This window comes from Ylistrum balloti, unplaced genomic scaffold, assembly GCF_031769215.1.
Source record: "Ylistrum balloti isolate Yb309-2 unplaced genomic scaffold, AGI_CSIRO_Ybal_v1 Utg370110, whole genome shotgun sequence".
Classification (NCBI taxonomy): Eukaryota; Metazoa; Mollusca; class Bivalvia; order Pectinida; family Pectinidae; genus Ylistrum; species Ylistrum balloti.
This window is the reverse complement of record NW_026782132.1, coordinates 1,295,183-1,309,421: the sequence shown is the minus strand read 5'-3', so window position 1 is coordinate 1,309,421 and position 14,239 is coordinate 1,295,183.

The following is a 14,239-nucleotide window of genomic DNA, read 5'->3' as shown; positions in this document are numbered from 1 at the left end:
TTGCGTGTGTATATTGTGTGTATGTGTGGTGTAAATGTGTGTAGTGTTTAGGTGTGTAGTCTGTGGTGTGTGTACGTGTGTAGTATTGCAGTGTGTGGGTGTACGAGTGTAGTGTTGAGGTTGAGGTGTGTGTATGTGTGCAGTGTTGAGGTGTGTATGTGTGAAGTGTTGAGGTGTGTGTGTGTGTGCGTGTGTGGTTATGTTGAGGTGTATGTGTATGAGCGCAGTGTTGGAATGTGTGTATGTGTGTAGTGTTGACGTGTGTGTGTATCAGTGCAGTGCTGAGATGTTTGTATATGTGTAATGTTATGGTGTGTCTGTAGGAGCGTAGTGTTGGAATGTGTGTATGTGTGTGGTGTTGTGTATGTATCAGCGTAGTGTTAATGTTTTTGTATGTGTGAAGTGTTGAAGTGTGTGTGTATGTGTGTGGTGTATGTGTGTTTATTGTGTGGTGTATGTGTGTCTGTGTGTGTGTGGTGTTGTGTGTGTACGTGTGTTGTGTTGTGTGTGTACGTGTGTTGTGTTAAGGTGTGTGTATGAGCGTAGTGTTGGGATGTGTGTATGTGTGTAATGTTGAGGTGTATGTGCATGAGTGTTGTGAGTTGAAAATGATTCCTCAACTAGTCTTAAAGACAATAGTCCATATCATTGAACAGATAGCTGAACGACTATATATAATTTGTGTAACGCGGGACGAGTCTCGGTTTAGTATTTAAGGAAAAAACACAGGAAAGCCAGAATAATTACATATATATATACACATGCATTTACATTAAATAAACCTAAATACTGACCAGTTCACTCTCACTCTAACGCTCGCTATCATTCAGTCACTTGTCTATACTAGTAATGACCCTACAGTCTCTTCACAGATAGATGGGTTGTTGTAAAACTTCACTTGACAGCATTCGTTGACAGTGAATAATATATCCCCAGTAGCACAGACCGTGCCAACAGTATACACAGTACGAGAAGGTAAACTACTCAGGTGATGAGGGTATCAACCTCAGTCCGATAACCCTAGCCATCAAACCAGAAGCTTGGTACAATCCTGGCTCCCAACGTAGCCTGCCTGAGAGCGTGACGTTCTTTACAGAGGCTGACCTTGACCCCGATGACATATCATGCTGGTCGGTCCTGACGCCACTGTCTGTTAGTCACCTTGTTGTTAGCTCTTGGTGGTGCTCATGTCATCTGCCCATCATGTGAAGCCCAGTTAGAGTCCTGGGCTCCGTTCCATAACATTATATGGCCAAAAAAACTGACCCGAACACGGGTAAACCATACAAAATGGCCGTCGTTCTAACCTTCCCGATCACACACCACCCGTACTCACTCACGCGTTCAAACATACGATCGCTTTCCTGACAAAAATATGTTATAACGCACTTGCGTTCGTGACAATTTTGACGACAATACATTCTCTGAACGACAATACATTATCTGAACAACTATACATTTCCTGAACAACAATACATTATATGAACAACAATACATTATCTGAATTACATTATCTTACATTATCTGAACAATACATTATGTTGACATTATGTTTATCGAACTACTATACAATGTTGACGACATTATCTGAACTACTATACATTATGTTGACATTATCTGACAACAATACATTATCTGAACTACTATACATTATGTTGACGATAAACATTATGTGACATTTATCTGAACAACAATACATTAACTGAACTACTATACATTATGTTGACGACAAACATTATCTTAACAACAATACATTCTCTGAACGACAATACATTATCTGAACAACTATACATTTCCTGAACAACAATACATTATATGAACAACAATACATTATCTGAATTACTATACATTATCTGAACTACTATACATTATGTTGACGACAAACATTATCTGAACAACAATACATTAACTGAACTACTATACATTATGTTGACGACAAACATTATCTGAACAACAATACATTATCTTAACAACAATACATTATCTGAACAACAATACATTATGTTGACGACAAACATTATCTGAACAACAATACATTATCTGAACTACTATACATTATGTTGACGACAAACATTATTTGAACAACAATACATTATCTGAACTACTATACATTATGTTGACGACAAACATTATCTGAACAACAATACATTATCTGAACTACTATACATTATGTTGACGATAAACATTATGTGAATAACAATACATTATCTGAACAACAATACATTAACTGAACTACTATACATTATGTTGACGACAAACATTATCTTAACAACAATACATTATCTGAACAACAATACATTATCTGAACTATTATACATAATGTTGACGACAAACATTATCTGAACGACAATACATACTCCGAACAACAATACATCATTTCAACGATAATACATTATCTGAACGACAATACATTATCCATACAGTAACGATTACACAGGATAGCACGAGAACCAAAAGCGAAGATATTTGAATCAGATCCCTATCACTTTCCGTCTTCACTATATATATGAATTGATCAAGAATGTTATTTCATCATATGACATGATGATGTCATCACGTTATACCATGAGGTTATGATTTGGTGAAAGCAAGCCACATCAAAAACCTGTTTTCTGAACATGATATCCCTTATATCGGATCACTGGGATTGATGGTCATATACATAAGTATCTTCTCCGTGATCAACATCTGTGTGTTTAAAATTACACGATGTTCGTGATACGAATGCGCGCCAATCATCAAATAACAATTTTAAATATTCTGTAATAACTTTAAAATCACATGTCTATTAGTGCATTACGCTTAAGTAAATAGATATGAGTATAGGACCTACATATTACAAATAACTATAAATAAACAACTCTTGACATAGCAAGAAGAAAAATGTCTTCTATAAATCGATATGTTTTTATAGTGCAATGACACAATAAGGAAATAACTGTGTAACAAAACTGCCTAGATATCTGTGTAATAATTAATAAATTTAAGCGGAGTTGTACATGGCTTAAGGATTCATTCTTTTTTTTAATGATGACGGCATTACTATATAGACAGAACTGGACGAAATGCTGGTTTCGTGTATGTTTATATAAGATATGGTGTACCTTTTGAGATAAACAGAATCTCATATTTGTTCAGACCGATTTTGATTTTCATAGTCGCCTCTTAGATTTCAACTTGACAAGTCTTAAAAAACGAAACTGCTTGATGATGAAGTTAAATAGAGAATTCTATTTTGATTGTTTTCGTCTCAATTTTTTATGAAATGTGTTATTTACTTGTTTGTCTTATTATTTCTATAAAAACAAAGTCAATGATTCATGTAATATAATTTACTCCGGGAGTAGACTAAATAGAAGGAGGAATTTGAAGAAATCACACGGTTTTCACCAACTTCGAACATCCTATCCTAAATGAAATGATTAAAGGACGTTTGACTTTTTCCGGTAACGGAACACCTTCCTCTAATCAAGGATATTTCTTCTTAAAGAACAAAGACATATACTTAAGTGTAAATCATAGAAAGTACATCTCTAAAGCAAAGATAAAGTGATTGAATTGAACAGTATCTCTATAGAGTTTGTTGGTGAGCTCTTCCAAAATCAACTGATATTTTCAGCGTACTGTGCTCCTCTTTTGGTTGACAGATATAATGTACCGCTGTATCACTGAATTCTCCTACTCTCACGTTAAGCCATTTGGCATGCTTGGCATTAAGACATCAACAATAACACATGTAATTCAGGATATGATTTTAAGGTTTCAATAACTTGGTTGATTATGTTGTAATTGTGTAACTCCATGTTTTCCAAATGGAAATGTGATTTGTATAAAATATTGAGATTCCAATCTGATTTCTCCAGTAAAGAATCATTTGTATGTTTAGGCAATTAGTATACAATATCCGATATATGATAAGCTCTAACATGTACAATAACGGCACATCTATTAGATCCAGGTTTCCTCAGGTTTAATCTAGTGCTAAATAAGTCGCTACCACTCATGTACTTTTAATTCAGGTTAAGGTCACATTTACTTGTCAAATGTGAGAGTACACTGCGGGCAAGCGCCCTGGTCAAGTTATCAGGATAATTTTATCATTTATTTACTGAATATCAGTAAGATCGTATGATCGGGAAAGCCTTCACCGGTAACGTAAGTGTGATAGCATATATAAGTATTGCATTGTACCATCTACTGGTACACTTAAGTCAATATAGGTAGTAGTTCATATTTGTATACACATTCCTTGTTTCCTAATAACAAATCAGAGATATGTCATACGACTGTTTGCCTCACGTCGCACCAATCAATAATCTAAATCACCTTCTTCACCATCTTTATAGGGATTTCAATTATAATAAAAATCTTATTCATCTCTACATATTTATCCGAGATTTCCACATTTATTAAATTTTAATTAATTACTAATTGATTTATCTTATTACAAAAATCAGCAGTTCAGTTGTTATGATGACGTCATGATGATGACTTGATAATGATAAAGTCTTTACAATAATGGTACTACCTCTTCTTCTGATGTTAACGTTATTCAGAACCTTTGACGTGCAAAACGGGGTCATGACGTGTCTGAATGTATCTTTTAAGAGTGACAAATATTGAAGGATCATGAAAACAGCACAAACTGACACTTATTTATCGAATATGTCACTTCTGCTGGTGGTAGTGGTCACACGAAACCTTGTGAATGGGATTTTGGGGTTTACGTGTAGCTTAGTCACTATCATCAATGTTTCCCTAGCAGCTGCAATAAACTGAAAAAAACTCTATATGTATTTACAAATGTTGTATTTATGAACAAATTTCATAACAATATTTACAAAGTGGGTTATGTTTATATTTAGTGGACATATTTCAACATTTGTACTTAAAATACTCATTTGGCACTTAAACTTTCAAATTAAGAGTAAAGAATTGAAACAAAAATGTCACAGAGATGTCTTTTATCTTGCATTTGTAAATTTACAAACAGAATTGTTCCTGGGGTAGGTAGACTTCCTTGCAAGTATCAGGTTTCTATGACATAACACATACATATGTTTATATAAAATCATAATAAATACCCTTTTGACACTTTTATAACAGTATAATGACATCTATACATATGTATTTATTTGACATTCATCATTTCATTTATTAAACAGCGGCCCATTGTGCCCACTCGGTATTAAACATACAACCAAGGAATAAGTCTAGTAGTCCTGTCTAATTATATAAACCATTTTAAATTAAATTTTATTTTTTTACAGTGACTGGACGTCCCTCTTTCCAGTCCGGAAATCCTGTAGGGGTACTATCGTCCAATCTCGTCTCACTCCTGTTACATTACAAAGTTACTACTGGAGTCTTACCAGGTGTCAATATTTACTACATCAACTAACGTCGTTGGCTTGAAATAAGAATGGTAAAAAAATAGCTACTTCTTTCGTTACGCGCGATTTCAAAAGGCGTAAACCCCTACTGGTCTCATCTCGATGTTTTTGACATCGAGACGTACATTATACTCTTAACGCAGATTGTGAGGGATGCACAGAGTCTTCAAAATGATTCCAATAATACTGCCTGTATTCAAGACCCAAGGCAATCCTCAAGAATTCATAGCAGAGCAGACTGCCACTTTACAACCCTCTTGAAGTCTCATCAGAGTAGACTGGTATCCGACGCCCCTCCTCAAGTCTTAGCAGAGTACAATGGCACCGAAACCCTTCCTGACGCCCGCTGCCAATTATTGTTTAAAAATCCGTTCAAAACTCGCTGAGTTGATTACGGCGGTACCAATATATGGGTGAGCACTTTGCTGGAGCATAAAAAGAACGACTAAATCCAAGAAGAAATATTATGAGAATAAAGTCTTGGTCAAATTGCTGTTGACAATATCGAATTTGGTAATAAGGTCCTCAATAGTACCACTGCTATACCCATGGGTCAGACTGTGTCCCTTTCTTGGCTGACTTGTTTTTTGTGAAAAAAAAAAGCAGAACTTATCGAAGAACTTATCAAAGATCACAGAGACCTTGCCAACATTGTACAAAAGACACACTAGTGAATAGCACCATTTCATAATTTAGAGTGGGACACAGTAGAGCTAAACAATGGATTTAACTGCATCATACAGCTGTTTCGCCATTCTAGGACTTGTCAGTGATGCGAAGGGCCTTGGGGGCGACTAAGAAAAATCCAAAGTCTAGACAGGGAGGTGCAGCAGTCTCATGATAAGATAAATTTCGTTATTTTCATTCATCAGATAATTTTAGAATAACGTACATGTGTATTTTGTCATATCATTTTACTTTTTGTTGTATTGATGATGTAATGTATTTAGATAACAAGACGTTTGTTAATTGTGTCCATCTTTATACCCGACATAATTTGAGAACAACTCACCAACATAATTTCTTACGACGACAGAGACAGCTTTTCAACAGGCTGAAATATAAGCGCAATGACTTCGATATCTCTATTTTGAATATTTCCATTTTTAGATAGTAACAATCCTGCTTCCAAATGTTTAGCGTCTATTTTACATGTTGCATTTTATTTGATATTCAAGAGCTTGCCCCTGTTACCACAATATGCATATATGATGTCAACATCTGTCAGTACAAGTGTTACACAAATCCTTTGTTTTGATGGATACATATTTATGAAAACCCTTCGGAAGTGTTTTGTTTCTCACACTGATGTCACAAGGAAACATTTCCTTTCTATTCGCGATAAAAATAAGATATCTTTGATGCTCTGTTGTTTGCCAGGCTGTTCCGTTTTTGTTGACCTAGTTGACTTGACAGAGATTTACAAGGTGGATGTCGCCAATGTAACAAAAGGCGCTTACCATTCTCTTTGTTCCTATTGATACGTCATTTATTCTGTTAACTTATCGGTATTTTTTTTTTGCTTTGATTTATTTACTAGCAATGGACATTAATTTGCATGTTTATATTGTAATGTGTACTATTAGAATAAGGCGATTTGAATGTGATTAAACAGAAATCTTTTATATGTATATGTACATGTATAGTTATTATAGAGTTAGAATACTTATGTCATTTATCAAGTAATGTTATTGTTTACCTATGTGACGTATTCACTGATGAGTTGAATAATTCTCTAATGTATTTGAACTTGGAAAAAAACAACATTTGTTTGCAAACAAATATATACTCGACTGGAGAATAAGACCATGTGTTCCAGAAGAGTAAGCGTATTCTGCTTCATCGACGATTCCCGCAATGTGAAACTTGGTCAGTCCAAGTAAGGAATGTCATGTTCTCAAATTAGAACAATGTATACAACATCGGAACCATTCCAGAATTGTGTTGATTTTTGACATCATTTTTCAAAATAAAGTGTGATCATGTGCTTAAATTACTAATTAAACGCATACAAGGACTATTTTAGTTGGAAAAACAAACATGTATTTTGTTTTAATTCGGATTCTGTTAAGTTGGATGTATCGATTGATGGTATACGACACCAAACACAAAAAAGAAACGCTGCAAGTTATGACAAGGTTTATTTTTGCAAAAATCAATTTTGCTTAAATCTTTCTACTTGAACTAATGGTTCTTAACTTATGGTCAAGTTTATAGGACATTCTTAGAACCCGAGTCAAACCAGCGGATATTTGGTGTATCAAGCTTGCATACAATTTTTCTTTCCTTGATGTCTTGTGACTACTTTATGCTCATTGTGTCCTTGCACATTCGACTCGTGACCCCATTCCTGTGTCGTCATTATCATTCAAAATGCTCGAATGTTTTCTTAACCAATCACAACATGATCTTAGATCTAATAGCTTATCTGATAAAACACTTTATCAGCTAAGATCAGTTACCAATTGCACTTCAGACACGAGGTCATTAAGTATGCCCTTACACAGGTGAATGGACTCAATTTATTTGTATAAACACTAGAATGTTCACCAAAGACATTCTGTTTAAATATTTCCAGTTTCAATCAACAATGTTGACATGTTATCTACAAATAATAAACGGACTACAAAACGCTGTCGATACACATGAACTGTTCTAAAACGCTAAAAAAAAAGCACGGAGAAAGTTTGTGCTGAATCGTATTTCAAATGGAATTCGTATATACTTTACTATTGATAGTACTTCTGGTAGTAAATGTATACAAAAGTAAATAAAGTTAAAAAGAAAACTACACAAAGTAGTGCGGTCGTATTATCAAAAATACGATGTACTATTTATTTACTTGGTAAAAATATACTGTACAGTCTTAAAATTCAGACAATATATAAAATGTGTTAACTGGAAATTCGGCTACGGTGGTTCATTTGGGAGATCGTTGTGCCCCCGTAAACTTGGGTGACTGGTTCGATGCTATCTAGCCGAAGTGGCTTGTGTGGGACATTGATGATTCCTCATAAATAACATCTTTTGAAGCTAATTTTATCTATGTGCTTTTTCAAAACAAGGATCACAAAGACGTTGCCGAGGTCTTTAATTTCACTTTCTAAACTTTCATTTACCATGAACACCATGGTATAAACCAACCGGAATTTAAGATTAAAAACACACCAGACTCTTCTACAAATACATCAACAGTTTTACAACGAAATCAACATGTAGAGCTTTCCACCACGCGGCATGTTCAGCATGATAATTTCAATTTCCATACTGTGAAATTTCTATTTCTGGATAGCAACACCATGTACCACGATTTTCTTGCAAGTTTTCGCTAGATGACAGACAATATAACAACAAAGGGTTTCGAGATATAAACGTTAAGATCATGGGAAAGTTTTACGGTAGTCATAATTATGATATATTGTGTTCTATATTATCGTGCTATGTAATGATGGAACTCTGTTGTCGGTGAAGCGGCAGGCTCTTATCCTTCCTGAATACCTGTTCGTATTCTCCTTGTACTTTTTCCGTTTTAATCTTTCTTTGCCCTGTGAATTTGTGTAAGGGTTAATATTCTATAAACATGTCGGTATTTTCTTGTTTTTTTTTTTTTATTGAAAGGTACACTCCTGGGTACAATAGGATACAGTCCATATGTTATCGTACTACTTTGTGATACTGGTATCATATTCTATTTCTTGACCCGGTCGTTTGGCATATTTAAGTGTAAACCCGGAAGTTAATTGTCACCACTAAGGAAAATAAACAGCATTATAATACGATAATATGTGACTCAAACAAACATTGCAGTGTTAATAAAATGAATGAGTCAAGTTTCATTACAACTATATTTTTCGGCTCTACTACCTTTCACATCAGTATCTATGTTCACCTTGATTCAGAAGATAACAATGGAATGCGGGGTATCTCGGGACTTGTCCTGTGAATAGCGGATAATCCCAGATAAACAAGGACGAGTAGATTGTACGGAGGAGGCCTGTGTCAGTACGGATAGACATACTATCAAAATAAACTCGCAATGCTTCTGCAAAAACAAAACAAAAACAAAAAATAAATGAATGAAAACATGTCATAAAGTTACGGTTAAAAATTTTGCTCTGTGAAATGTACAAAGTGTTTCGTAAAAAACATGTACTAGGTGTTGAGTGTGAAATGTACAAAGTTTTCGTGTAAAACATGTATTAGATGTTGAGTGTGAAATGTACAAAGTGTTTCGTGTAGGACATGTATTAGGTGTTGAGTGTGAAATGCACTAGGTGTTGGGTGTGAAATGTAATAGGTGTTGGGTGTGAAATATACTAGGTGTTGGGTGTGAAATGTACTAGGTGTTGGGTGTGAAATGTACTAGGTGTTGGATGTGAAATGTACTAGGTGTTCGATGTGAAATGTACTAGGTGTTGAGTGTGAAATTACAAAGTGTTTCGTGTAAAACATGTACTAGGTGTTGAGTGTGAAATGTACAAAGTGTTTCGTGTAAAACATGTATTAGGTGTTGAGTGTGAAATGCACTAGGTGTTGAGTGTGAAATGCACTAGGTGTTGGGTGTGAAATGTAATAGGTGTTGGGTGTGAAATGTACTAGGTGTTGGGTGTGAAATGTACTAGGTGTTGGATGTGAAATGTACTAGGTGTTAGGTGTGAAATTCATTTCGTCCTATCACCCCTTTTTTAAAGATAAACAAAAAAATTGACGAATCAATCATTAAATTTTCGAGCATAAATTTTTATCCAAGAACCCAAATCGTATATTAAGAACGAGTGCATGGTTTGACGTTTTCTTGTATCGTTCCATTTGATTACAGGAATATTTTTCAACTCCCAATAACAAATATTTTATTTGATATACAGGTTTGCTGTTTAATACCGGGCCATTCAAAAAACGTGCTTTTAAGGTCAACAAACCATGATTTTGCAGTATTTCAGACATAAGATGTGCGATATCGTGTACCTTAGACTGAAACGGTCTGAATGACTACTTATTTCACAGGTTTATTTATATCCATGCTTGTTATTTAGAATATATTGTGATATTATGAATGTGGTAATATTAAATACATCAGTGAAGTGATACGACTCCTGAATTAAAGTTTTTACAAACATTTAACACCTGTAGCTAAAGATAACAACAAGTCAAGCGTCAGAACCAACAATATAATTACATTTAAATGCCGGTATTCTTTACTCGTAAAAATGTATTGTTTTAATTTATGGTACGATAAAAATATGACTAGATGTATATTTTTATATACTGAAATTGTATCCCTGTTGATAGACAACAAACCATTGACGACACTGGTTAACCTCCCATCTAACAGTCACATCAATCTGGTTGTGTTAAAACGAAATAACGGGGTATATGTGGCATTCATTATGAAGAGTGCTATTGCCGTGATGAGAAATTGTTTTTTCCGATGAATTTGCTATTTTATAGAACTAAAGTTGCATTTTTTGAATAAAATTCAGAATAAAATCCTAAGTACCAAAGTGAAACTGATAAAGTGTATAAACAGTGTGTAAAAGTGTTTTATTTCAGTGAGGGCAATATATATATAAAGTATATGAGGCGGCCAGGTTATAATTACGGGATTTATGCGAGAAAGAAGTAAAAACCGTAGCCGAATCGACTTGGGTATGTTGTTACTTTCTTGTGACCTTTATTCTGTACTTTCTAACCATATCGTCCCACTATTTTCCATTTTAAGACAGTCGATTACATTCCATTTCGTAGACTACATACTTCAGTGCTACTAATGAAGGTGACAGTGTAATTATGTCACAGTCTTCTACCGGTTGTATTATAACTATTGTTTATTACACAATTATGCAGATATTATTTACCAGAAAATGTTTCGAAATACACATAGGCTGTATTTTGGTGAGAATGAAGAGAAACCAAAGTGACGAGGCTCTGGCGAGTCACTTACATGTAAGTTGTTCTGTCCCGTGCTGGAATGCAGCTTACATTTAAAGACTTTGACAATGCATCCAATTAATCCTACAACATTTCTATCGAAACTTCAAAAGTTTGTTGTTATGTCTCTGCTTACCTGACGACGGAGTTACGCTGAATTACACCCCGAAATATAGTTATAGAATTCAACGTAAAACTTACAAATTATATATATATATGTAGTTTGTAAATGAAAATATTCATTACAGAAAATCAAAAAGCGTATGTAAGAAATTGACAATACCTTAAATGGAATATCTAAGTAAATTAGAAAGTAATTTCAGCAAATAGGTACAAGTCCAAAAATGCAACTATTTTCTGACAATGACTGCAGCAGTTCCAGATAAATAAACAGCGTGTTGAGAATACATCTATTATTTGTCTAAGTTTATACTGTATTAGTCATTTAGCCATTAGTGTCGGAAATGCATGTGTAGTGTCACTTACACGTCCCATAAGTGTTGTTTGTTAAATAGCAAAATCTAACAATGAGGTATTTATATTGTCAATGTGTTATTAGTAAACTAACATTGTTGTTACGATCCATTTTAACGAAAAGGTAGATCGTGTGTCAACACAGCGTCACGAACATGTCTTTAAAGCGTCTACTTACTGTTTGTAAAGTATCCAAGTAGTGTCAGTGTAGCACGTCAAAATATTGTACACACAAGTATTGTTTGCAAAATACCGCTGTTGTGTCATTCTAACGCCACTGAAATGTAGATAGTATCTATGTATTGTCTGTCAAACACCATTTGTGTGTCCATGTATTGCCACTGGTCCTTCTGTACAGTACCTATGTATTGTTTGTAAAATACCGCTGTAGTGTCAATGTTTAGCCACTGGCCCTTCTCTACAGTGTCAATGTATTGTTTGTAAAATACCACTGTAGTGTCAATGTTGAGCCACTGGCCCCTCTCTACAGTATCTATGTATTGTTTGTAAAATACCACTGTAGTGTCAATGTTTAGCCACTGGCCCTTCTCTACAGTATATATGTATTGTTTGTAAAATACCACTGTAGTGTCAATGTTTTACCACTGGTCCTTCTGTACAGTATCTATGTATTGTTTGTAAAATACACTGGTGTGTCAATGTTGAGCCACTGGCACTTCTCTACAGTATCTATGTATTTTTTGTAAAATACCACTGTAGTGTCAATGTTGAGCCACTGGCCCTTCTCTACAGTATCAATGTATTGTTTGTAAAATACCACTGTAGTATCAATGTTGAGTCACTGGCCCTTCTCTCCAGTATATATGTATTGTTTGTAAAATACCACTGTAGTGTCAATGTTTAGCCACTGGCCCTTCTCTACAGTATCAATGTATTGATGGTGTGTCTACATTAGTACCATCTTTATTGAGATATCGTCAAAGCCACGTAAACGAGATAGCTTGCACATTTACTCAGTTTATGGAATCGAGCTGTTTTTGGTGAAGATTGCTGATTTGTAAGAAGCTTAAGTCTGTACTTTATGAACCTATCAATGCGATATATTTAGAGAATGCTAAAACAATAGGCTATATCTAATTATATATCGGCTGCAGATATTTAATTTTTATTTATTGATTTCAGCATAACTAAACTCAAATATTGATAACTCAACAGTAATTGATCTTATAGATTGTAAAGAGTAAAATACGTACCATGGTTTGACACTGGTTTCATATCATTTATCTGTGTGATGACTATGAATGCACTTATACAACTTTATAAAATATGGTGACATCGTAAAGATTGTTTAACTTAACGAATGGTCAGCTTAAAGTACAATAATTAGTATTAGCAAACAGAAGGTTTTAAAGTAAACAATTTACTACAAACATATGAAATTGTCCTGTTCCAACAAATCTAGAGCCGTAAAGTTATACTGAATGTTTTCCAATCTGTTGTATTTATATTCGAAAGTTTGATTAATCAATAGTTAATTCTAACCAATCTTTCAGTTACTTGGTCCATATCATAAATAGTCTGATTAAGTATTCTAGAACTGTTTTGGTAACAACCAACAACAAATGTGAAATTAACCGGGATGTATATATCATTTGCACAAATTCACGTGTGTTTCTATTGACTAGAATCCGACAGAGTCATGTGGCTGACGTATATTGTTGTAACTGAAGTAGCGAACGGCGTTGCTGTATGGGGTCACGTGAAATATACCTAACCTCTTCATTCAGAAAATCTAGGCGATAACTACTACTTTGCATAACAACTATCTGAAGGCTATATAAACGCCAGTTATCTTCTTTTCCCCCCATTCTCGTTAGTATCGTCACAATGCTGTCAGTAACGTCAGTTATCATTGCCGCAATTTGCGTTCTACTGCCTTATATTGCCATTCTATTTTCTCGTAGTTCGCGGCGCGATGTTCGAATGCCACCCGGTCCTACCCCGTTGCCCATCATAGGCAATATCCTGAAGCTCCTACCGACTGACAAACTTGAAGTCTACAAGCAACTACGAGCTGAATTTGGAGACATCGTCTGCCTGACTTTTGGAACAACAAACTGCGTCATATTCAGCGGGTATGACCTTATCCGTGAAGTTTTTGTCAAGAAAGGAGACGCAACAGCTAATAGACCTCCTCAGAGCTTCTTCATCAAATCGATACAGAAAGGATATGGTATGTAAATTATTAACCTTCAAACGGAGAATGTGAACATTTTCATACTAATTATTCTTAATAAAACTAATTTATTTTCTGTTAACAGATTATTCTTAATATAAGCTATTTTTCTGTTACTAAGACCTATAATTGATATATTAAGTACATATTACAATACATATTGACTACTGCAACATGTATATTCATTTATTATTGCAAGGCTTTTTTATACGTTAACAGTATCTCATTTGTTGGGTAACATAGATAT